Below are 25,170 nucleotides of genomic sequence, written 5' to 3'. Positions count from 1 at the left end.
AGACCCTGTTTGAAATACGACACGGATTTCTTCAAACAAAAGGAGGGTTAAGACGGTAGGAGAAAAGAGAAGTTTTACAGGAACTGTTTACTTATTAACCAAGGCACATAGCCCTGCTCGTGTACTCTGGAAATAGATCAGACATGCTGGCAAAAGATCAAGGACCATATAGAAGCTTAATATGATTCGCCATTTCTATATAGGATTCTGTCTCGTAACTGTTGAGAAGTAGTCATTGATTGTTGCCATGAAGGAAAAGAACAGCCACTCCCCAGGAAGCACAAATTAACAGTAATATGCAGAAAAATATTGGACTTTGTCTTGGATGCCAACAAGTAAGAATGACAAAAAAAGCATGCTGCATGAATAAGGACTTCTTATTGCTCTTTATGTAACAGTTTTAGAGCAATTTGGAACTGAGCTACTGTACTGACAAATGCTTCCTGGAAATAGTCAGAATTTTTAAGGCTTTTGTATTGTTGTTTAATCGTATCTGAATTTTAAGGATAGAATGTATATATGAACTGAAGAATATCTAAAGAATTCATGTACAGAAAAAAAGAAAAAAAATATTGTAAACTAGTGCTAAAGAGAGAAAACTCATAAGAATTAGATTGAAAATTATCTTTAGTATTTACCATTTCTCCTAGGAACTTACCATTGTTTCCAGATGGTGTTTTTATTAAAGGCTTTGCACAATGCAAAACACTGGGAAAACTTGCAATGTATTTTCCCACTGTTTGTTCCTCCTAATTCAGTTCTTCTGTCATAAAGAGAAAAGGATGCATGACATTTCCTCATACTTTGGGCATAAGCAAAAATTGATGATCAGAAAAATTCTCAGAGAATTTCTATCCTCCACCCTTATTTCCAGAGGGCCAATAAAACTAAGGAAATAAAAGAATCCAGTGACTATTATAATTGGTAATAAAAAGGCTTTTGTGACTCTTAGTGACTTATTCATTGCATCAATGACTGTCAAGTGTCAGGTGCATAACAATTTCTCTCTTTCTCAGAGTAAGATATCCACAATCAACAGTTGTGGTTTGTGGAAGGATTATACCGTTTGCAGATTGGACAAAACACAGGAGTAGACATTCCTAACCTGGCTCAACAAATGCCACTATATCTTAAAAAATCAAGTCCAGGCTGAGCTTCACCTGGTGCCCCTTGGTCTGGGGCACGCTCAGGAACCCCAGCTGTCCGCATTCAGTTATGTCACAAACTTTTCCGCTGTTACATTTTCATGTCATGTTTTTGTACATAACTTGTCATGAATGAGAACATGAGTGATGGATGTTGTCCGTCCCTTAGGATAATCCAAGTTATCCTCCCACCTTTATTGTTTCAGATGCTTGTGGATTAGTTGTAATACTGTGGTGCCTGCAGTCCATTCTGCTGTCATTGGAATAGATGATTTGTTTGGATGTAAAATATTTTAAAAGGTATTTTCATCACCTTGGAGTGAATGTCGTGGGTCTATGCCATGTTGGAGAAGGAAGGCCTTTTATAAACAATAGAAGACATTACTGTTCTTTGAATAAATTCTTGAACAAAAACATTTGAATCATACTTTGTGTTAGCTAGAAAATACTTCCCCAGCTCTTAATGTCAAAGTTCAGCCACATACGGCATTGTCATTTTCCAGAAAAGATTCTCATTCTTCCAGAAAGAATGAGTTTTAATTTTTAAAGTCATATTTACAAGTAACCTACATAAGACGTGCTGATGTCTTGAATTTTCATAAGGCATTCTTTTATGAATTACAGATTCATAAAATGTCTCAGCAATTGTAGCTTGGGTATTTGAATGTATCATGGCTGCTCCTGGTGCAATGCATTTTCCATTATAAGTAAGATTCTGCTTACAAGGCCCGTCCCCTACTAAACTGCAGAAACCAAGATATTGTCTCCATTTGAAAGACATCCAGCTTCAAAGCAAAATGGCTGATAGAGGCCTGCTTGCTTTCCTTTTTTTTAACTATGACAAAATGATTTATTCTTCATCCACTCCTAATGCACTTGAATATTTTAATTTATCTAAGGCTCTTAAAAATACTGAATTGCACAATATTCAGACTTTTAAGCTGAACACAGTGGGCAGAAGTCTCTACTTGAATATATAACTGAATATATGCTGCTAAAACAGTAGCACTCAGATGAGTGTAATAGCCAAAAAATGACTTGTGCTGTTACAGTTCATGAAGTCTTGGTCATTTGATGAGGAAACTCTCATCATGAACTTAATACAAGTGGAATCTAAGCTATTTAACATTAACAGTCCCTTAAATGCACTTTAAAGAAGCATCTGCTTCTTTGACTGTCTTATAACCTGTATGAGAATTGAATAGCCGCACTCACGTATGTTGTTTCTGATTAGTATTTTCACTTAATATATTTGAACGTGGTTTATATACATAGTAAATAAACTGTTTATCATTTATATTCCTTTTGAAGGCTTGTTTTTTAAAATTTGAAACTAAATATGAACCCAGTTAGTTCAATTGCATATACTATTGTCATCTACTTGCATGCAAGTTAATTTGCAAGAGTATTTTGACTGATAATTGAACTTTTTTAAACAGATGTACATATGTTGTGTGCATGGCATAAAAAAATGAAAGTCCTCATTCCACTTCTTGAAGAAATGAATGTGTAAATCTTCTGTCTGATTCAGATGGCCCAATTTTTCACATGCAAGGATTCATCAGAAACCTCATGACATCCTTAAGTTCCTCTGCAAAATGTCACAAATTAATTTTCTTATTGTAAAAATTACTGATCCAAATCAGAATCTCAAATATTTATCCTCATTAAAAGGACTCTAAAAAATTCAGGTTATTAAAATATTGTGATTGGGGGGGGGGGGGGGGGAACGGACATGGGATATCCACTGCCTCCATATTTAGTTTACAGATTCTTAAGATGAAGTATCCTTCTCTGATAAGATAAAAGATCATTTGTCTAAAAAAACGTAGGAAAGAAAGAAAATGGTAAAAAACCTCAGCTATTATTATATGGGTAGCTAGAGAAAAAGGATCAAATTCCTACAAGTTCAAGAATTTTTATTAAATCTGCTAATGTCTTCTCTATTTAGATGCATATAAAATAACACATCAAATTTAAATATATATGTGATTGATGATCTGATAAAAACTGTAGCCCTTATGCCAAATTTATATGCATTATCCCCCCTTTTATAACTATACTGATATTCTCCATTGTGAGAGAAACACAATAGGAACTCTAATATTATTTAAAAAAATATCAAATTTGTAGAACAATTAGTCACTGGAGTTGCCTGTAATCTTCCAGAATCTTTTTTCTTTGTGTGTAGATACTTTCTTCTAAGTACATTAATAAAGAATAAATCTAAACAAGATAAGAAGAGAAGATTGGAAGCCTTCTCAATATATTTTCTTCCCCACAGCAGGAATTACAAAATAATTTTGTTTCTTTTTTCCAGTTCTTTGCTGTTGCCCAGCCAGCACCTGAGGGATCACGAACAAACCTGGGAGTAAGTAATTAAAATTCAAAGCTTCAGCATTGAGATACTTTTTGCACTTTCTTTTGCTTCCAACTAGCAAGGAATTTTCCAGACAAGCTTTTAATTAACAGGTGAGTTTAATTGATATGTGAGTTTCCTGTAAATGGAAAGGACAGCAGTGAGAAGTATGGGAGGACTCTCTCATACTCACTGTTTAAGACCATTAGTTTATTTGCACATTGATGTTTTTGTTGAATCAGTTTTCTTTAGTGAATAAACAAACCGGAAGATGTAAATAGTGGAAAGAGCTGAGGAAGAGTTAACCAGAATGATGGCTGTCACAGCACCTCCTAACACAAAACTCTACCTCAATGATATCTGACAGAGATGAGCCTGCTGTTTTTATTAATAAATAAGAGGTGGAAATTCATAGGCACCATAAGCAGTCTGTTGTGCTTAAATAAACTTTATGTGATTTCATTAGATTTGGACTAATTTCACCTAACTGTCATCTAAAACACAGGATGCAACCGGACTTATATTCCAGTGAGTGGAGAGTCAAAGGTGTTGTTGAACCCACCTTAAAATGAGAAGAGTCACCTTCTGTAGGTGGCTGAAAGCCTGGCTTCAAAATGCCTTAATTGAGACAAAGGAAATTTCATTCCTAATGGTTAACATGAATCTTCCTCGCTGCACTTTAAGACTGTTGGGTGGTTTGGGAGTTTGGTGTTGGTGGGGGTTTTTTTGGCTTACCAGGGGTATGGGATTGTAAATATGGGTTGAATTTTTGGGGGCTTTTTAAGTGGTTGATTTCTGAAAGCAGACCAAAGTATTGTGAAATCTGATAAAGTACTATTTTGTTATGAAGTCAGCTATTTCAAAATAATTAGTGCATTGGGGGTATTTTATGAGTTAGAGAAGCAACCAGCCACAGAATTTCTTCCGATTAAGATAGAAGTAGGACAGTGCGCACATTTGTTCATGACAAGATTCATTTCCTCCTCCATCATTACTATTCTACCTCCATATGAGTCTGGTGGGAGAGCTGGGGAGAAAACAATAGTATAGTGTAATTAACGTGCTCTTGACATTGAGTTCCATATTTTCATCTTACTGCCGCCCTTTTTGAGTATTTGTTGCCATATTTATTTGACTCAGTATACTTATGTGTATAAGCAAATTTTACCTTGCGCAAGAGTGACCTAATTGGGCATTTAATATAAAATCGTCTTGTAATTGGATTGTGCAAGCTCCTACAAGAATACTTACAAATTCTTGCATTCATATGAAGACGGCCTAGCTTTTCTCTGAGAGTATTTGATCTGTGTTTGTGAAATACGATCTTTCAAGGAAAAGGTGTGGAGATTATTGTTTTTCAATGAGGTACGTTTTTCATAATAAATATTAAAATAACTCCAGCCTTCCAAATACTTTTTAAAATATCCCACCTCATGAGCATTATATAATTCCTTGCAGGTAGAACTAAGGATATGGTTAAATACACGTTTGTTGCATTTGTAAGGAAAGACCAAGCAGTTTTCTGCTGCAGAAAATAAAAGGTATACATTTTAGGAAAAATGCCAAGCTGTCTTTCCAAAGGTATGAGTGTTCCTTACAAACTTCGTCCCCCCTTTCTACACAGGCACTGAAAATGAATAGTCTTTCCTGGGGGCTTTCTGATGTGATGGAAACAGGAGACAGCTTTTCTCCATGTATGTTAATCAGTAGAGGGCAATGTCTCATATACAGCCGGCTTAGCCTCTCTTGGTGTCGTATCATTCTGGCTGTAGGGCAACTTTGTGTTGGTGTACTGTAGCTTCACTGGTTATGTTATACAGTGAGGCAGGGGGCTTGTTTCTTTCAGGTTTGGTTTTTTTTTTAGTGTACAGTTGTATCTGTGGATTACTTGGAGTAAGCAAAGGTGAGAATTATGTTAATTTCCATTTAAGTCCTCTGAAACGTAGGTTTAGGATGTTGCCTTTCTGTCTTGATGGCCTTCTTTTGTTTGGTATCAATTAAATTTATTTTTTTCCGGTTCAATGTCTATAAGACGCTGCTCAGAGAGATTCTTTTTTTAAAAAAAAGCAAAGTGGGAGGAAAATGGCTATGCAATGTAATACGCTGATGCTACTTAACTCCATTTCTCAATACGTGAAAACCTGCCTGCTTCATGGGAAAAACAACACATTTAATTAAGCCCTCATTTCCATGAATCCCATAGTCCAAATGTATCCTCTTGTCAAATGGGTTTGCCTTTATAACCTTGCAATCTATCATGGCCCTGTTAGAGGAAGGGGAGTTCTAGCCAGAGAAGCATTTTCTTCTCCAGTTCCTAGTGCCTACTAAAAGAGCTTCCATCTTTTTCATTTGTGACGTGTATTTATTTCCTTAGAATTAAACATGAGCAATGATCCTTACAACAAAGCTGTATATGTATAATTACTGTTGTATTCGAGTACACAAGCTTGAAAATTTGAGGTTCAAAAGGGAACTTGAGAACTCAACTACCCAGCTAATTACCAAAACGCTTGTTTCCATGCACTGACCAGCTAGGGAACATGCCTCTTTTTTCTTCTAAAACAGATGGTGCTTTCAGCGTACTGTAAGGTCACGAAATTCAAGCTGTTACAAACCAAAAACCAATTCCAAAGTTTTGCAGTTCTCACAGAGGTGGCTTTGCCAAGCAGCCCACTCTGTTATAATGTGGAAGAACCGGTGTACTAGGCACAGTAGTGGCAGAATGTCACCGAGCATCCGGGAGGCTGATCTAAGTCGCTCTTTGGGACTGATCCAAGGATCAGAGAGTAAAGGCTTAAAGCCACCTTTAACTTCCCAGGAGCTGAATTGGGCATCGTAATACTAGCCCAAAGAGCTGGCTCAAAGCTTTATGAAATTGTAGAATGTGTGAAAGCAAGCTGTGAAGACTTAATCCAGATAATATCACAGTGGTATAACGATGGGCTGGGGCAGCAACTGGGAGATTTGGCAGGGGCTATGTCATAAAACGGCCAGCATTTCCTTCTTCAGGGTTATTATTTCTTTGTTAAAATAAAAGATAGATTGTTAAAGCAAATATTTTCAAAGTATTTCGCTATATACTGAACAGTGAGCACTGCTGTACACTGAGAAACAAATTAATGAATCAAACATTGCAGCACTATCCACAGGGGCTCGTTTAAAAGCAAATGCATGACAGAGCTGGAAACCAGCTTAAATGCAAATGAGCCAATGTGATGAAATCTGTAATGTTTGATTCATTAATTTGTCTCTCATCGTACAGCAGTGATCATTGTTTAGTGTGTGCTACTAGTGAAAGACCCTTAAAGACAAGGATTTCCAACTTTCTAGATGAGCTTTACTTTAACAGAGAAGTTCTGTCACAAAACCTTTTATGATCATGTGAGATTCTTGCAGCATCTGTACTAATTAGTTTCATAAAAAGGTAATATTTAATATATATTTTGGTTTTCTTATGATGCAGGCTAGCAGATGGAAAGAAGGAGAGCCAGCATCATATGATCCGCTAGCTTTCCAAAGGCCACCAGCAGCTAATATGTTATAGTTAAAAGGAGAAAGATATTTGGAAAAAAAATCTTGGCTATGTGATGAAATAGAAAAGCACCACCCCCCCGCCAATCTTTAGATACAGTTACTTTCCAGAAGATTTGAATCCATGGTAAAAACATGATTGAATGCCCAAAAGGGGTGGGGGGGGTGGTCAACTCAATTGTTTACCTTTTATAGAATGTCAGTTTTGATAGATACTCTGGTAATGTATATTCAATCCTGTATAACAGCGACATCAGCCTTTATTTGTCAGCTCCTTAACTCTCAGCCTATAGTTGTGTTTCTGTTCTCAGTTGTTCACGTGACTATAAGATTGAGGAAGGAGGACAGAAAAAGATTATCAAATTAAATGCCTACTGTAAAGCATATTAAAAAATGTAGCAATCTGGGCTCCAGCGACAAAGAAAATTCTGCCTGAGTCAGTGTCAGCATTTACAGCCACAAATACAGAAATTTGTATAGGTTTGGTTTTGTTGGGATTCATCAATATGATGATGGCTTTGATTAGTAAGGACCTCCATGTGTCATTTTTGAGAGATGGGTGGCAGTAGCCTCACAGCGTACCAGAAAAAAAGAGAGAAGTATTTTGTAACTTATCAGTATCGCATAATAAAAAAATTCACATTTTTGAGATTCTTGTTCCAAATCCAAACAACATGCACTAGACCAATCTGTCTATTTATTTCCATTCTGTATTTATAATGGGGTGACGTTTAGGCAAGTACAGTGCTAATTGCTTTGCAGGTACCTCTAGGTATTGACATCCACAATTAATCACAAAGCAGGTACACTCTTGATTCAAACATACCAATTTTTATCACGTCACCATAGAAATGTGATTTATTTACCAGATTCTGAAGCCATTTTTTCTGATAGGACAGTTTGTGTTCTCTTTACTGCTTCTAAGATTGCAAACTGAGATGTCAAATATCATCTGATACAAAACAGCTAGGTCTTGAGGGCAACTAGAGAAGGTTGTAGTGTCATTAGTAATGACATATAAAAGATATTTTCTCTGGAAATGACTGTCTAAAATCAAATAATGGAAAGTCTGGCCCTGCTATAAACAGAATTTGGTTTTCATGGCATACTATATACTGAGCCAAAACAACATACACTTTTTCAATGGCAACCAAAATCACTTGAGAAAGGGGATTGAAATAGGTGTTTAGAAGTGTATGAATCATGATCAAGATTTTCCCAGGGAAGTTTCTGGAGTCTGATGTCCTTAGATGTGGAGTAAGCTGTCAGGATCAAATTTTAGAAAACCAGCCAACCAAAGAAAAGAAACCCACGTGCAAAGACATTAGAAATTAAATTCCTTTTTTGTTTTCATCTAGAATTGAACAGGTGTTAGACTTTGATTCTTCGCTTACATCTCTTTTTCTATGCATAGTTTTCTGTGTGGTAGCCACTTAGTTTTCAGGTTCCCCAGCACCATTTAGACTCCATTTCTGCCTACCATCCTAGATTAATGGTGTTACATATCTTCTCTGGATTCAAAATTATGGCAAAAATCCTCCTTGTGTCAATGATTCAGAACCAAACCAAAGAATGCTGCAGTGTATTTTGCATAAAGCCATAGCTTTACCTGCCTGTTTTCCTTTAATCCAGTTAAAAATAATTTCTGTGGGTGTTTTTGAATTTAGCAAACCAGTATTTCTTGTAATAGCAGCATCTTCTACCCTCAGACTGGTATGATACTTAATTACTTATTCGATGTCTGTCTTTTGAATGCATTGTCTCCTATGCTCTGTGATTAGAAATACAATATCGAGTGGGCTTTCAAATCATTTTCCAAAATGATTTGTGTGGCTTCTTTCTGAAAAGGCAATTGTGCATTCGGTAGGTAGGCACGGGAGTGATAAAGCGCTGGGCAAGGTAGCTGTTGTGCCTTCCAGCCAAGAAGTAAACTGCAGGTGTGCTGCTGGGGATACATAGTGGGGCGAAACACAGGATGGAGGGTTGAAGAGGCAGGCTCGGGAGAGGAGCTGCGGAGCTGACTGAAGACAGCCGACTGCTGTGGTGTTGAAATACTCATTCTTGTTAATCACTAAACTGGTGCCACAGCGTCAGCACTGAAGGGTTAACAGAGTAATACCAGGGACATAGAGTAAGTTGATCTTGTGCTTAGTATGATTTTTTTGGTCTCTCTTCTTTTCTATTTTTTATATTATTCATTTCTGTCTATTAGATCTTTTCTAGTCTTTGAAGTCCTACCTAGCATGCTGGTTTTTTCTTCAAAACAATTTTTGCTTATCTTGAGATTCACAGCTTTGTTGTGGCTCTTATGTTGATGAAGCATTTTCTCATGGTTATGTTTATTTCCATTCACAAACCATTGTGGGTCTGTTGCTTCACTTCGGAATGTCGTTCCGTTTCTTATCAGCCTCTTTTCACCATCTCTTTTAGCATGTCCAATCCTTTACATCAGTCTTTCGGATGGTTTAATTCCTCAATTCTTCAATGGATGATATCAGGCCTGTTTATGTTACTAGGCACAGCCAAAGAATTATAACTTGTATGCACCGTTCCACTTCATGCACATGTTTATTAGTAAGCTAGTAATATTGTAAGAAGTTGCACTAGCCATTGCCTGATGTAGTGTACAAAAATTACACTATAGTAATTCAAAAATGTGTTATCTCAAAATAAGGTTGTGCTTATGAACTTTTACTCTCTATTCAAGCTACGGCAGGTGGTTTTAGCTAGTTAAAGAAAACTTTAAAAACTTTCTTTTTTAGGTTAAGTATCGTAGAAGCTTTACAAATCAAAAGCTGTTGTTGCTAAACAACTGAACTAAATACTTCACAAGCCACTAGAGATTTCATTTCAGCACTTTCCAAAGTGTTTCTGTTCAAACGCCTTTCTCTTTACTCACATTCTATTTTAATGTTATGTAAAGTAGCTTTCAAAAGTGACAGTCACTGCTCCTAGTCCACAGTCTATATTCAAAAACATTTTTAGTTTTTCCCTTAAGTGTTTAGGAAATAACTTTGTAGTTTCAGAATATGCATGAGAAAACTAAGAAACTGGAGATAACAGAAGAGATTTAAAAATAATACAAAAGTTGCGGTTGCTTAAAACTGTTTCCAGGGTCACTGACCTGTATGTGTATGATCTTGAAAATAGCAAGCGTTGTCATGGTTTGAAGGCTCAGATGTGGTCTGAGCAGGTCCCTGGTATCTCGGCCCCACTGCAGATGTGGTCAGTGGGAGGAGCGCAGTGTGGAGATTTCTGAGCTGGAGGTTGGTGAGTGCATGAGACAGAGCGGGATTCCTGGCAGGGCTGTAGCTGCCTACGTACAGCGCTGTCTGAGTGCCTCTGTGCCCCGACTGATGTAAAAGAGACTCTGTAAGCTAACACTCTTGCGCAGAGGCCCAAATGGCAGAGTGGTATATTAGTTTTATTATTGCCAGCCTTTTTAAGGATTCTGCACTAGACTCACAAGTATACGATAGAAAGGTTGACCGAGTGGTTTGCTTGGAGTGTAAATAAAACTGGAACAATCTTTAATTTAAAAAGATTTTTTAATTGAAACTCAACTGTAAAAGAAGATGATAAGTAACATCTAACCTGTACTGAGAAATTCTGCTGTCGTGGCCGCCTTCTCCATAGCCACAGACATTCCTTGACATAAAGAAGAAATCCTCACTCTGAGGACAGTCCAACTCTGGACAGGTTGCCCAGAGAGGTTGTGGAGTCTCCATCCTTGAGTTTTTCAGGTCTGGAACAACCCCTGTGTTGAGCTCAGGCTTGGGACACATGACTTCCCGAGGTCCCATCCAACCTCAGTGGTCGTCCTCTTCTCTGGTTGTAAACCCCATACATTGACCATGCTGCCTTTTCCGGTAGTGAACTATTCAGAAATAATAATACTGTTTAACTCTCAGTTAGCACCTTTCCATGTGTGAGTCTCGAAGTATCTCTAAAAGGAGATACAGTTGATTTCAGGGATAACTGGGACAGAGTGAGCTGAAGCAACTTGTTAAAGGTTGACCAGCTGGGCAGTTCTAGAGTTGGGGAGAGCCAACAAATCTCCTGCTTTCCAGTGCTGTTCCCTTTAACACATTGCACATTATTGTGTAACCGTGGAGGTGCATGAGCTGGCTGAAGGCGCGTTCCTGAGCCACATGGCATCAAACTAGAGACCTAAGAGGAGAGCGGCTGCCGAAGCATGGTCCTGTGTCCATGTTCACACATGCTGCTTCTCGGCGAGGCTAATTAGTTTGGAGGCAGCATCAAGCTGACACAGGCAGCCTAGTTTGTTTCTGGGGCTGGCTGCCTTGGTCTGGGAGAACACAGGTCTACTGCACCATACTCAACTGTGTGTCCTGGACTTGCCTGCTGCTTTTCCGTGAGAGGAGCAATGTAGTTTTGTGTTCATATCATACAGAGATTATTAGAATTTTATTTATTATATTTTACAGAAAGCTTTCTGAGAAAAAATGGAAACCTGATCAGTATTAGAAAGAAACCTTCCTGTCTGTCGGGGAAAGCATGGGAGCCAGTACTGGCCTCTGAACCACTCAGCTAAAGAAAACACAAAGTGAACTCCACCATGAATTTCGTAAAGCTAGATGAGCTCTAGCACCCTATCACATTATTCCTAGTGCCTTCTAGATACCTCAGGGGAGCGCACAGGCGCTGCCCTGTGACTGTTACAACACCAAGTGAGCGCTCGCAGCACGCGAGGCTGTGTTAGGATGAGTTACGTTCGGTGTGTGGTGCTTCTTAAAGGCCAGTTCGACCCTTCGTGTAAGTTATGTGCATTATTAGCAATGGAAATTGATCCCATGAAAGTAGCATAACATAAATAGATACTTCTGAAGACTCATTACCAGGATAAGTGAATACCATGTATTGTGTTTTGTAATGTATTCTTTTATTTAATTTTTAAGTACTGCATAGCTGATTAATCAAAAACCAGTAGTACTGTCCATTTTCCTCTTGTGTAGAATTTAATTTGATTCTTGTGAAGAATCTTTAAGAAATAGCATCAGGAACTGCAGTAAATTTTAAAAGACATTGTACAGAAAACCCTCTCAGACTTCCTAGTTAGTTAACTGGTCTTTCTTTAGATCTGAGTTTCCCCTCTTTGTGTTGTAAGACATATGACTAAACCAATTTGGTCTTTAATCCATAGAACATGCTGTCAGCCTCGCCTGTCTGTTTTTGTGTCAGTGCTTACTTGACTATGACTACAGATGTGAAAAATTGAATAGTAATAAGTCTCTTGCTTATATTTGATATGCGATTTTTAGATGTTTTATGCTATTTCCATATATACATTTGCTGAGAACTAGCCTTTAAAATTACTTTTTACTTATCTCCATGACTCTAGACTTTGAAGTAATACTTCAATGACAGCTGAACTGAGACATTTTAACAGTTTCTGAGCAGGGGCTGAACAGACCTCTCGGTATTCTGTACCATGCTAAAGAACTCCTTCCCTCTTGAAAGTTTTATCATGTAGGAGGCTATTAAAGTTATGAGTTTAGGCTGAGGCATGAATAAATCCTGAGTCTTACTGATGATGTCATAATAGTGGTCAATAAAATACATAGAAGCAAACGCTTTTCATGCTACTAAGATCAGCTAACCAAATCAGGATACACGAGCAATTAACTCCTTAATTAAGATGAATGGATGACATTAGCCCTCCTTAAACCCTGCTCGTCAGCATTTACAAATAGAAAAAGACGGATGTCTCCTTCCCAAGAAATCTAGCTTTTATTTTTCATTCTTTGACAGCATCTCATTCTTTCCACTTTGTAAACAAATTCACTGATGAACACTGCCAACCGCAGAGATTTAAACAGCCCTGTTCAATCAGTGCTATTTCTCATTGCTCAGAGGTAATGTATATGAATTTAATTTATTTTCTAGGCAAGTTGCATCGAATCTAGTTTCTAATTAAGAAAACCAAAGGGCTTTTGATGCTCAAATATATAAGATCATATGAATTCAATCAGCATGACATGTTAGAGGCCACATAGTTAAGTACTATGAAACTTCTTGCCTTTGAATTGGGTTATTAGTTCTGACAAAGGTGTCTGTAAATAGAAGAAATAAAGTCTCTCAGTTCTCTGTCCTTGCAAATCAAAATAATCTGTCTGGAAACAGATAGATTATCTCTCCCTACACTTAATACGTATATTGCTGTATGTTTTCAGAAACATTTGAATTTCTCAGTGATTGAGGTGTTACTGCCCTTTAGTTACTCTACAAAATTGCAGGTTTCCTACTAATAAAGTAAATGTATTGCTACTTTCTGTTTTTAATGATATATGGTTCATATACAATTTTTGGAAAGTAGTTATCTGTTTTCCTACTATGTGTATTCAAATAGCATACCCCACATGTGTAGGACACAGATTGGAATCAATGTAACTGTTGAAAATGGGAATGTAATATTGTTTTCACGAATAATTCGACATGTGTGTAATGTTTTGGGTACAGCTTTTATCTCTATTGATGTTACTATTGCAAATTTTTGTGAAGCAGAATTTTGTAAGGCAAAATTAGGATATTGCTTTCTACTTCTATAACAAGTCTTTTGTTCAAGGAGTCAGAAATGCTGAACATTTATTTAAACCCAGCCTCTCTGAAGAATGGAAGGTCTGTGTGATCTTTCCTCCTGTAGTTGCACCATCAACTGGGGAAAAAAACCCAAAAATGTTCGCTGCATCTGTTATGTTTCTGGTACAGCAGTATAGGGTTGCACCAAAGAAACAGAAAAATTCTTCTTTGAAGATAGACAGATTTTTGCATAGTCATTGGTTTAACAGCGGTTAAGAATAATGACGTTTTCGGCTTTCGCGTACACTTACCACACAGGAAAAGTAGTGGTCCAAACGTTTTTCTGAAATATGTTAGCTCTCTGTCCTGACCTAGTGCATCTATATCCTGCTGCTGGTGTCATGTACATGAAATTATTCAGATAATTTCCTCGTCCCTGTTGTGCAATGTTCTGTAAACACAAGCCCCATCCACAAGATGATTTTTATGAGATGCTTTGCCAAGACTATTTTGGTTTCTTTTTATTAAAAATAAAAGTTCAAGAATGTGGAGAGAGGTGTATTTAGGAACAAAGTGGGAAGTAGAAGAATTAAGACCATAGCTAAGATTAAATGTGTGATTACACAACATGTGTCTATACCAGGATGTGGAGAAGTTGACAGGAGTCATGTCCTGGTGGCTGTATAGCAGAGGCGTAACAGGGGGTCTTTCCATGCAAGAAGTCCTTAATGGTTCAGATGCATCCAGAGAACTGGCTTTAACTTTGCTTAGCTAGGCCCAGTGAAGGAGAATTGAAATTTTGCCTCAGTTTAAATAGCAGAAGCAGAATGGCATGGTAGCAGAAGAGTATTCTTGACTCTGTTTTCTGTGGAGCTTTTTATGAAATCTTGTGGGTTTTTGATCTCTGTGACATGGTTACCCCTAGTGAGGCTAGGTGGGACTTGGGGAAAGGGTAAGGCAAGGTGGGCAGCGGTGTCATGGGCTACGTGTAAAGAGAAGTTTCAGTTCCCGTCTCTTTCAGGGTTGTGATTTCCCCAGCAGTCTCCTCTGCAGCGCAGTCTCTAACTTGCAGGGGAGAGGTACCTCTTTTCCTGCTTAGGCAGGTTCCGGCTCCAGGGTTTTTCCTGCTGTGTGGCTGCTGCTCTGCAAGGCTGGAACGTGGGGACATAATCCCTACAAGCTACTTCTGTCGTGCTGTACTCGTGGCAGAAGGCTTGGTGGTACCTGTGATATATAATGACATTGTAACTTGCAATACCCAGAGCCCGAGGCAATCGCCCAGCGTGTTATTCAGCGGCACGGTCTTCAGTAAGACATTCTCATATACGATCAAACACCCTCACTTAGCAGTTTGTAGCGCTGTTCTCTTAAAGAAGGTGGTGCAAAAGCTTCCCTACTCAGGGGAAACTCTTACAGAGAATGAAGTTGAAATGGTGAGGAGGTCAGCTGAGGAGCTAGATGATGACAGGGAAATAGCCATCTGTGTTTCAAGCAGATATTTTGGCTTCATGACAGAAAATTGAAATAATGCAGCTATTTGAAGTGCCCCACGATTGCCTTACCCACAAGTCCAGTGAAGTAAAATATTCTTTCAAAAGCTTCAGATGATACAAATCTACACGTACAGCAAAAGATACAGGGATGTAATTATAAAGGGCACAAGCCCAAACAACACAGATTTTATAAGTGAACTCTTGCAGTTTTTAAAGCGTTTTGGCTTCGTAACAGAATACAAATCTGCAATTTTGCCAAAACCTAGATGTGAGGTTTCAGCAGAGGTGACGCTGTCACTTGTTAGAACTTTGGGAGCAGTTTGGCATCCGGGGTGTGTCCTGCCTGGTGCCCAGCTGAGATGGGCAGAGCCGCCCCTGCAGAGCCCATTCCCGATGGCTGGGGACGGCAGGGACGGGCACCTGGGGCTCTGCTCACCATCATGCTTCTCTCTGTTTCCTTTTGCTGGGCTGTTGCAATACAGACTACTGAAATTTCTAGCTAACTTTTAAAACAAGGACTGGAAACAATTCTTTATGAGTATTAGTCACACAGGTACTGAAGGAAGAACATAAGGAAGGAGACAGACAGGAGGCGGTTTGAAAGCGTACAGCTGTGCTGCAATCAGCAAGGCAACTACCTGCAGTAAATCAGCACATGCTGCTCTTCACATTGCTCCAGCTGGCGCTGCTGCTTGTACCCAAGCAAGCTAGTTCAAAGTTCCACTTTGCATCGCTGCGTTGCACTGCTGACTACTCTTTGATGCACCCTGAGAGCTTGAGCCAAGTCCCACAGACCTCAGTGCAGGCTGGACCACGGGCTGCAGGGGTATGGGAAAACAGGACACAAAAGCATCGCTAGCAGGGAGTGAGGGGGCAAGGGCACAGGGACCGCACAGGCCACGTCACCACTGACTCATGCGAGCTGGACGCCGCATGGCATCAGCCTGCACCCCTGGGCTGCTGGCAGCTGAGCTGTGCCTTCCCAAGCCCCGGGTGGGAGCTGGCAGCAGCCTCCTGCCTGCTCCTCATCCCATGGGGTGAGATGAATTCCTGGCGCACCTCCACTCCCAGGAGAGGGGCCGTTGCCATTTCTATGGTAATAGGCCCTTCACTTGGCCATCAGCTCCCGGGAAAGCTTCTTACCCGCTGCACGGGATGGTTAATGGCAAGTCTTTTACTTCAGTCATTGTCTCTGGTGTAGAGGTAACTTCACAGCATGTTGGTATGATGGCTTTTGATACTTTTAATACTTATTTGTCGTTAAACTTTCCATCAAGGTCCTATGTTTTGATTATAATTTTAGTCATTTTGGTTTTGGAAGGCTTGAGGGGATTGCACTGGGATGTGAGGATGCTTTTAACCTCCAAGTCAGATTGCTTCAAATTGCTTGTGTGTGCAGGGGTTATCCTTACAGATTGGTACATGTTCAGTTCTGCTGACATGATATGCTGACCACTTGCCAGGGAGCTGTGGTTATCTGCATTGATATGTTAGCTTTATCGCTGATAGCTCAGATATAAGTAACGGTGAAGACACAGCAGCAGAGGCTGGTGCCAAGCACAGGCTGGCTGCCCCGGCACGCAGCAAGGCACAGCCTGCACTCCCGCCTGCCTGGGGAGACTGACGCCAGCTCTGTGTGCCTCCAGGTGCTCCACTTGTGCCACCCGCTGCCAGCATGGACACACACAAAGGACTAATTTGGCAAAGTTTTAACTTTGCTCTGAATTTTAAGTGACAGTTACTGCTTCTAATAAGGACCATACCTTCAAGATTAGTTTGAGTGTTAGGCCTCTATAGCCATATAGGCACGTACATACAGTGATCACATTGCTAACTTCTAGGGGTCAGGCCTGGAGTTAGGTGTCTAAATAAGAATTTAATTCTTTGCTATCTCAATTTGAAGTCCTTCTGTTCCTTAAAGTCTTAATAGGAAAACTGTTGGAAATTTTACGTGGAAACCTTCTTTAACAGAATATCATTGCTAACAATTAAAGATGCACCTGGGACTGTCAAAGCCCAAGCAACTTAGGTAGTAAAAACCTGTTCTTACCTTAAACAATTTTTGACAATTCCATTGCATTTTAAAGCAGGAATTAAAATGATTTTCATATATACCTAAGCATCTGTTGATATACAGACATGTAGATACAAAATTATTTTTCAATACATATATATATATCTGTAGATCTGGGGAAAAGAAACCTGACTCTTAAAATTTTGCATCCAGCTGGTTGGGAAATTAGTGCTTATGAAAAGGCAGCACTCATCGCTTCTGTATTTGTAAAAAAGTAATCATAGAATCATAGAATCATAGAATTGCTGAGGTTGGAAGGGACCTTGAAGATCATCGAGTCCAACCTTTAACCTACCCTGACAAAAGCCACTTCTAAACCATGTCCCTAAGTGCCCCATCTACCCTTTTTTTAAACACCTCCAGGGATGGTGAATCCACCACCTCCCTGGGCAGCCTATTCCAATGTTTAATAACCCTTTCAGTGAAAAAATGTTTCCTAATATCCAATCTAAACCTCCCCTGACGTAACTTGAACCCGTTTCCTCTCGTCCTATCACTTGTCACCAGGGAGAAGAGGTCAGCCCCCATCTCTCTACAACCTCCTTTCAGGTAGTTGTAGAGGGTGATGAGGTCTCCCCTCAGCCTCCTCTTCTCCAAGCTAAACATGCCCAGCTCCCTCAGTCGTTCTTCATAAGGTTTGTCCTCCAGACCCCTCACCAGCTTTGTAGCCCTTCTCTGGACACGCTCCAACACCTCAATGTCCCTCTTGTAGCGAGGGGCCCAAAACTGAACGCAGTACTCGAGGTGGGGCCTCACCAGTGCCGAGTACAGGGGGACGATCACTTCCCTAGTCCGGCTCACCACACTATTCCTGATACAGGCTAGGATGCTGTTGGCCTTCTTGGCCACCTGGGCACACTGCTGGCTCATATTCAGCCGGCTGTCAACCAGCACCCCCAGGTCCTTTTCTGCCGGGCTGCTTTCGAGCCACTCTGCCCCAATCCTGTAGCGCTGCATGGGGTTGTTGTGACCCAAGTGCAGGACCCGGCACTTGGCCTTGTTGAACCTCATACCATTGGTCTCAGCCCATCGGTCCAGCCTGTCCAGATCCCTCTGCAGAGCCAACCTACCCTCAAGCAGATCAACACGCCCGCCCAGTTTAGTGTCATCTGCGAACTTACTGAGGGTGCATTCGATCCCTTCATCCAGATCATTGATAAAGATATTAAAGAGAACCGGCCCCAGCACCGAGCCCTGGGGGACACCACTTGTGACCGGACACCAACTGGATTTAACTCCATTTACCACCACTCTCTGGGCACGGCCATCCAGCCAGTTTTTTACCCAGCGAAGAGTACACCTGTCCAGGCCATGAGCAGCCAGTTTCTCCAGGAGAATGCTGTGGCAAACAGTGTCAAAAGCTTTGCAAAAATCCAAGTAGATAACATCCACAGCTTTTCCCTCATCCGCTAAGTGGGTCACCTTATCATAGAAGGATATTAGGTTTGATAGGCATGACCTGCCCTTCACAAACCCATGCTGACTGGGCCTGATCACCCTGTTCTCCTGCATGTGCCGTGTAATGGCACTGAGGAGGATCTGTTCCATGACCTTCCCAGGCACCGAGGTCAGACTGACCGGCCTGTAGTTCCCCGGATCCTCCTTCCGGCCCTTCTTGTGGATGGGTGTCACATTTTCTAACCTCCAGTCAGCTGGGACCTCCCCGGTTGTCCAGGACTGCTCATAAATGATGCAAAGTGGCCTGGCGAGCACCTCCGCCAGCTCTTTCAATACCCTTGGGTGGATCCCATCCGGCCCCATAGATTTGTGCACCTCCAGGTGCTGAAGCAGGTCCCTCACCGTTTCCCTTTGGATTAGAGGGGCTTCATTCTGCTCCCCATCCCTGTCTTCTAGTTCAGGGGTCTGGGTGCTCAGGGAACAGCTGGTCCTACTGCTGAAGACTGAGGCAAAGACTTCATTAAGTACCTCAGCCTTTGCCTCATCCTTGGTCACTATGTTGCCGGCCCCATCTACTAGAGGACAGAGATAATCCTTAGTCCTCTTCTTATTGCTAATATATTTATAGAAATGTAGTGCTATTTAAAAAAATAAGAGGACATTAAGATGGAAGACGTGAAATAAATAAAAAGTCCATAGTGGAAATGGAGAATAATCAGAAGGAAAGTTGATTACTTCATTTTACAACTGACAGTTCAGTGAAGTTTCTGTTTTAATATTATGTGCAAGCCAAACTGCCAGGTTTTATTTATCATCTGATATAACTCTAGCTCTAGTCCAGGATACTAGAAAACCTCTCTTGTAGAGTTTTACCTCTTTAACCCCAAATGAAAACTGGCATTCCATCTGGATAGTGTCCAATGTGTCACATTTTGGTAGTCATCAACCAGCTCGCCTTATAAATCGAGAGCACTGATTAAATAATCAAGATTTTTGAAATGCCTTGAGGGAGCTGTACGTTTTTTGCATCAGTGATTAGTATTCAGTGGTAATACTGAAATCTATTTGAGCTGCAGATATAAAACTGCATTTTGCATACTAGGCATAATCAGAGAGATTATATTCAGAAAGTGTGCTTCCCCTAAGACAGCAGAAGGTTATGACTTTTGCCATGGTTCCATTGTTAGTTTAAGTGAGCTTTGTCCTTGCTGTTGTAAAGCTCTTCATTCACCAGAATAAAATCTTTTCTGCAGCTGTGTACTGGGAAAATGAAAACTCTAGGTAATAACTTTCATAGGGCAGCTGGTTAAATAAAACTCTAGCCCCTGAATGGAAAGCAATTTTAATTAAAGATCTTTTCAGTTATTAAAACTTAGCTTATATTGTATCATTTCTTTTGTTGTTACAAGTAAGCATTTTGTCATTTAAGTCATTCCCCCAAAACACATATTACTGGCAACAAGGGGGACTGCAGTTTACAAAAGAGGCAATAGTTATTGGTTGCAAGAGAGACTGGTTAAGAAATAAGTTATTGTTCAGAAAAAAAAATAGAACCTAAGCCCTAAATCCAGTAATGAACTTCAAAGAAGTATAGGAATATAAATTGAAAAATGCTTTCCTGGAAACCCATGCTCAGATTGTGCAAAACTTCGCAGATTGCATCAGTTGTTTTTACCCCTCTCCTCCTTTTTATGTGTGGGTTCTGGTCTCCGGATCCTCAGCCGGCTCTGAGTGAGGAGAGCAAAGTCTGTGCAGAATGTAGCAGTGACCGAGCGCTGAGCTGCCCGGAGCTGTCAGCTCGGCTGTATTCCCCACAGTCCTGCTGCCAGCTGCGGAGTTTTACTGGGCAACACTGAGCAGTGGAACACTTCTCCCTCCTTGCAGACTCGGCTTCCCAGCTCCCAGACTGACAAGGTTTAGCTGAATCAAAATGCCTCATATTACCCTTTGGATAGGCTGGAGAGAATGTCTTGGAGAGCACTACATCTCCCCAAATTTGAGACCCCTGCTTTTGCTAGGATTGCATGCCCTGATCTTAAGCAATTATATTTAAATTACCCTTACCTCAAAAATTTAAAAAGTAAAAAAAGTCCTTGCAACTGTCAGAAGAATGTTTAAGCCTTGATGTGGAGCCTTGCCATACATCGATCCATATATTCCATGTAACCTTGCAGCGTAATGAGTAATCATACTTAATACAGTCTGCGTAAGTGGGCTTAATGCATGCTCATCACTGGCCTGGAGGTGATTAGAGATGATGATGTATAATCATTTGGAAGGGGGAAAGGAATGATGATTTGGGGGTGATCTGTCCCGCTTCCTTAGCCCTGTCCTTGACGGATACTCTGACAGCCTTCCGTATTCATTCATAGCCCACTGGAAGGCAACGGTAGTAGCTCGTCCTGCCTACTAACAAACCACCAGACCTGGAAAAAGGTGGGGGTTTTGTCTCACTGCGTCAGTTAGCCTTAGAAAGATAATAACTTTTCCTTCAAACTTGTACCCTTAGATTATCATGGCTACAACAATATCACTGCTTCATAAAAGAGGTCTCTTTCCCAGGAAACGGAGGGCCTGAGTTGATGGTCTTTTTTAATGGGGGATTTTCCTCTCACATTTTTCTCACACTCCAGTTGAAGTTCTGCTATGATGCAGAAGGGAATTCAAGCCTTATTCCGCTGGTGAGAAAGGGCACAAGAAGTAGGATGGACTCTGGCATAGAAAGCTCTTCCTTTCAAGTTTCGTATCTCTGTACTGGTTTTTTATATTATGTTACATGGTTATTGGATAAAAATGCATTACATGAAGTTCTGTACAGTAAAGAAAGTGGGGCAGAATCTGGCATGACATCATCAAATCTAGCATACAGCTAGCTTTCCTTATCTCCAAACCAGGCTGGGTAGGAGTGGGCATTGGCCAATGCTGTCACCTCAGCTGTGTGCAGGACCTGTCTGGGAGTGTGCTAATTGACTTAGGCCAAAACCACATTGGGAATCAAGTTAAACACGCTCATGGTCGTGCCTGGCCCAAGTGTAACCTCTGCCCTCCTCTGTAGTGAAATCCTTACAAGTTAGGTGTGTAAGTACTTTACTGAATCTAGCCTTAAGGCAGAAAGCACTATTGCGCACACTTCTGTAGGTGGGAGACTAAATTAAAGCATGTGAAATACTTTCAGATTCCTAGAGGAAAGAAACTGCGTAACTGAAAGATGTTGTTGCTGCATTGTCCTGATAGGTATAAACACAGAAAAACATTGATATACGCACACACAAAATACTGACTAAAACCAGAAAAGGCTTAAGAGAAAAGTGTGTCTCTTAATAGCCCTCCCTTCTCCTTGTCCCATGCTGGGGCTGGCATGGCCTAATAATCTCAGTAGTGGTCAAAATCGTGTAGTCATTAAGATCCAGTATCTACAGTACTTAAGCAGGACTTGGCATTGGTGGGGAAAAAAAAAAAAAGAAAAGATGAGGCTGTAAATGTAGATATTCTGTAATTTAAGCACATACTGTTTTTTTCTAGGTCAGATTCATAGCTAATTCCACTGACATTTAATATGCTAGAGTATGTGGAATGTGATCTCCGCATGTTCCAACTGAGTGCTTCTTCATTTCATATAGTAAATTGGAGATTAAAGATGTTTGACCCTATCATACCGTACTTGTTTTGGTGTTTGATGAATATACTGTCCTTCAATTGCTATGTTAGTCTGTTATCTGTTATTGACACAGGCGTTGCTCGTCTTACTTTTAAAGACAGCTACATTTTTACCCCCATTTCTCACTTATTTTTAATAATAAATAGCATACCTTGTGAGAATTTCAGCTGCTTGCTTTTTAAGTTCACTATTATTCAGTGCTGGTAACTTCTAAGCCAGTGCAGTTACCAATTTCCTGTTAATTAGTACAGTATCTTCTAGTATGGCTAAATTTTCCTCATCTTTGCTTTCACGAAAATAATTCTGTAAAATAATTTGTTATTGACTCTGGTTTCATGGTATTGCAAGTCCCTTTCCTTTACTTGATTTCATCCTGATTCATACTGTTGGTGTCAAGCAAAAGGTTGGGACCATTAGCTCTCAAGTTAAGTATTTTTTTTTCAAATATTTTTGGGGCAGATCTCTACAGACTTGTCATCTAGCTACTCTGCAATGCCAATTTTCTACATAGGGGTTCCTTTCCATTCCTGTTGGTCCAGTAGATCCACTGGCTCCTTTACAGGCTTGCTGCTTGGTAGCCTGGAAGCATATCTTACTAGTTGTTTTATGGCTGGGACTTAATTGCTTTTCAAGTGTTTCCACAGGCCTCCAAATTTCTGTCTTCTATTTCACCTGAAATATGAACACTTATTGTTGGCTTTATTTGAGTCTCTTTATTAGAGACTAAATTTTTGCTTTGCCTTAAACTGTGATATTTTCATTCATTAGATTTGATAGCCAGAGTTATGTCTTGGCATATATAGAGAGGTACAGTACATGGGCAGAGAGGATTCTTAACAGAAGGAGAGAGTTTTGTGGTTTGGTAGACAAAAATCAACTTCAGAGATTTAAGGGCTCATTTGCAGGGTACAATACATTATTAGCTGATTTTCTCAGGAAAATTCCCTGCTGAGGTTTGTGAATGTTTTGGTGGGAGTGACTAGGGAATACTGAACAGAGACCATTGATGTGGGTATTTTAATCTGCGTGCCTCTAAGCTTAATACAGAACATTAAATTACTCTGCTGAATAATTAGGCATTTTTCAAGGAAAATAGATACTTACTAATGGATGATTTGCCATGTTTCATCCTCTCCACAGCAGACATGATTACTATTATATTATTTAGAGAGTGCAAAAAGTTCTCTGTATTCATCTGCTCCGTTATGAACCTGCAATCTCATTCCTTTCATTTATTGATGTTTGTATGTAGTAACTTCTGACTCCACTTTTCCTAATGCTTTTAAACTGTAAGTTCTCATAATTCTTTCGCATTATGCTTTAGTTTATGTATTATTGTGAATAAATGTTTCCCAGACTTGATCCTTGCAGTATCTGGAGCACCGTGTCCAGTTCTGGGCTCCCCAGTACAAAAAGAGATCTGGAGCTACTGCAGAGAGTCCAGCAAAGGGCCACTAAGATGACGAAGGGACTGGAGCTTCTTGCATATGAGGAAAGGCTGAGAGAGCTGGCACTGTTCAGCGTATTCAGCCTAGAGAAGAGAATGCTCAGGGGGATCTCATTAATGTGTGTAAATACCCGGAGGGAGGGTGTAAAGATGGAGCCAGGCTCTTTGCAGTGGTGTCCTGTGACAGGAACAGAGGCAATGGGCACAAACTGAAACACACGAGACTCTGTCAGAACATCAGGAAACACTTTACTGTGAAGGTGACTGAGCACTGGAGCAGGCTGCCCAGATAGATTGTGGATTCTCCATCCTTGGAGATGTTCAAAAGCTGTCTGGGCATGGTCCTGGGCAACCAGATCTAGGTGGCCTTGCTTGAGCAGGGGGGTTGGACAAGATGACCTCCAGAGGTCCCTGCCAACCTCAGCCATTCTGTGATTCTGTGTGATTGTGTATGATGATGGTCAAATTAGCCAGACATGGACAAATGTAATAAAAAAAGCTGTATCCACCTTTATGTGGACATGCATGATTATATTGAGTACCTGCAATTCACAGTAAAATATGGCGACACTGCAGCAGTTAATTTAATAAAATACCAGTTGCTAAAGTATCATTTTCTAAAACGAACATAAGACATGTGGTGTATTGTAACTAAAAGCATGCAAAAGCCTTTCACAATGATACCATAAATATTACTTGTTACAGGAAAAACACTATTTTTGCTGATACTAGTGATAGCAGAAGCAGGAGGCAGTAAAAAATAGGATTTGAAAGAGTTGAAAAGGACAACAACAAAAATGAGTGGTCTGAGGTTTTTGGATGTTCTGCCTGTTGGTGGTTACATGTAAAGAATTACCTAAGAAATAATATATTCAGCAAGTGACATAAGTAATTGAATTATACAAGGATAAAGCGCTCCGTTTCATCAAGGGTTGAACTCCATGCCCACTGAATGCAATAGCCAGGCTCTCATGGGCTTTAGATCAAACCTCAAATAAAAGAGTTTGATCAGTGCTGTTTAACCAGTACAACAGCAAGTCTGTGGGAACTTAGTCTCATGCTGTGTTTTTAGCGTACTCAAACTGATTATAACATAATGACCAACATACTGTACGCCTTCAGTCTAATAATCTCAGTGTATGCCAGTTTTAATTAATGAAAAAGGCCTCTTGCACTTGTTTTAAATATTGATGCATGTTTGGATATCCTTTTTTTATTTATGCGATACTAATTTTTATCACCTTGCAAACTAATGTTGTCCATAAGCTGACAAGGTAAGTTGTACACGTGACTCAATGGGAAGTTTCTTGTCATAAATGTAGCCGCTCAGGACACGTGCAATTCCCAGCCAGTCAGTCCTCTGGCAGAACTAGGAGAAAATGATGCAGGTTATACCCAGACAGTTTGCTGACTACACAGCTGTAACTGACACCTGTAAGAGGGGGAAAAAAAACCCCCAACAACTGATAAGATTTATAAAAAGATTCAGTGATAGAAGACTAAACTTTATCAGTGTGCTCCAGAC

The 25,170-nt window shown here is 40.2% G+C and overlaps 1 protein-coding gene across 1 annotated transcript in view; it reads left to right on the top strand.

The window, feature by feature from the left end:
- Positions 1-25,170, top strand: part of TENM2 (teneurin transmembrane protein 2) — a 1,449,326-nt gene that overhangs the window by 734,390 nt on the left and 689,766 nt on the right. The window contains exon 10 of the mRNA XM_074604292.1: positions 3,466-3,516. The gene's annotated coding sequence lies outside the window, so the exon portion shown is untranslated. The remainder of the gene's footprint in view (positions 1-3,465; positions 3,517-25,170) is intronic.

The sequence above is a fragment of the Larus michahellis genome, chromosome 11, assembly GCF_964199755.1.
Source record: "Larus michahellis chromosome 11, bLarMic1.1, whole genome shotgun sequence".
In the NCBI taxonomy this organism is placed as follows: Eukaryota; Metazoa; Chordata; class Aves; order Charadriiformes; family Laridae; genus Larus; species Larus michahellis.
This window is presented reverse-complemented; position numbering and strand designations above follow the sequence as displayed.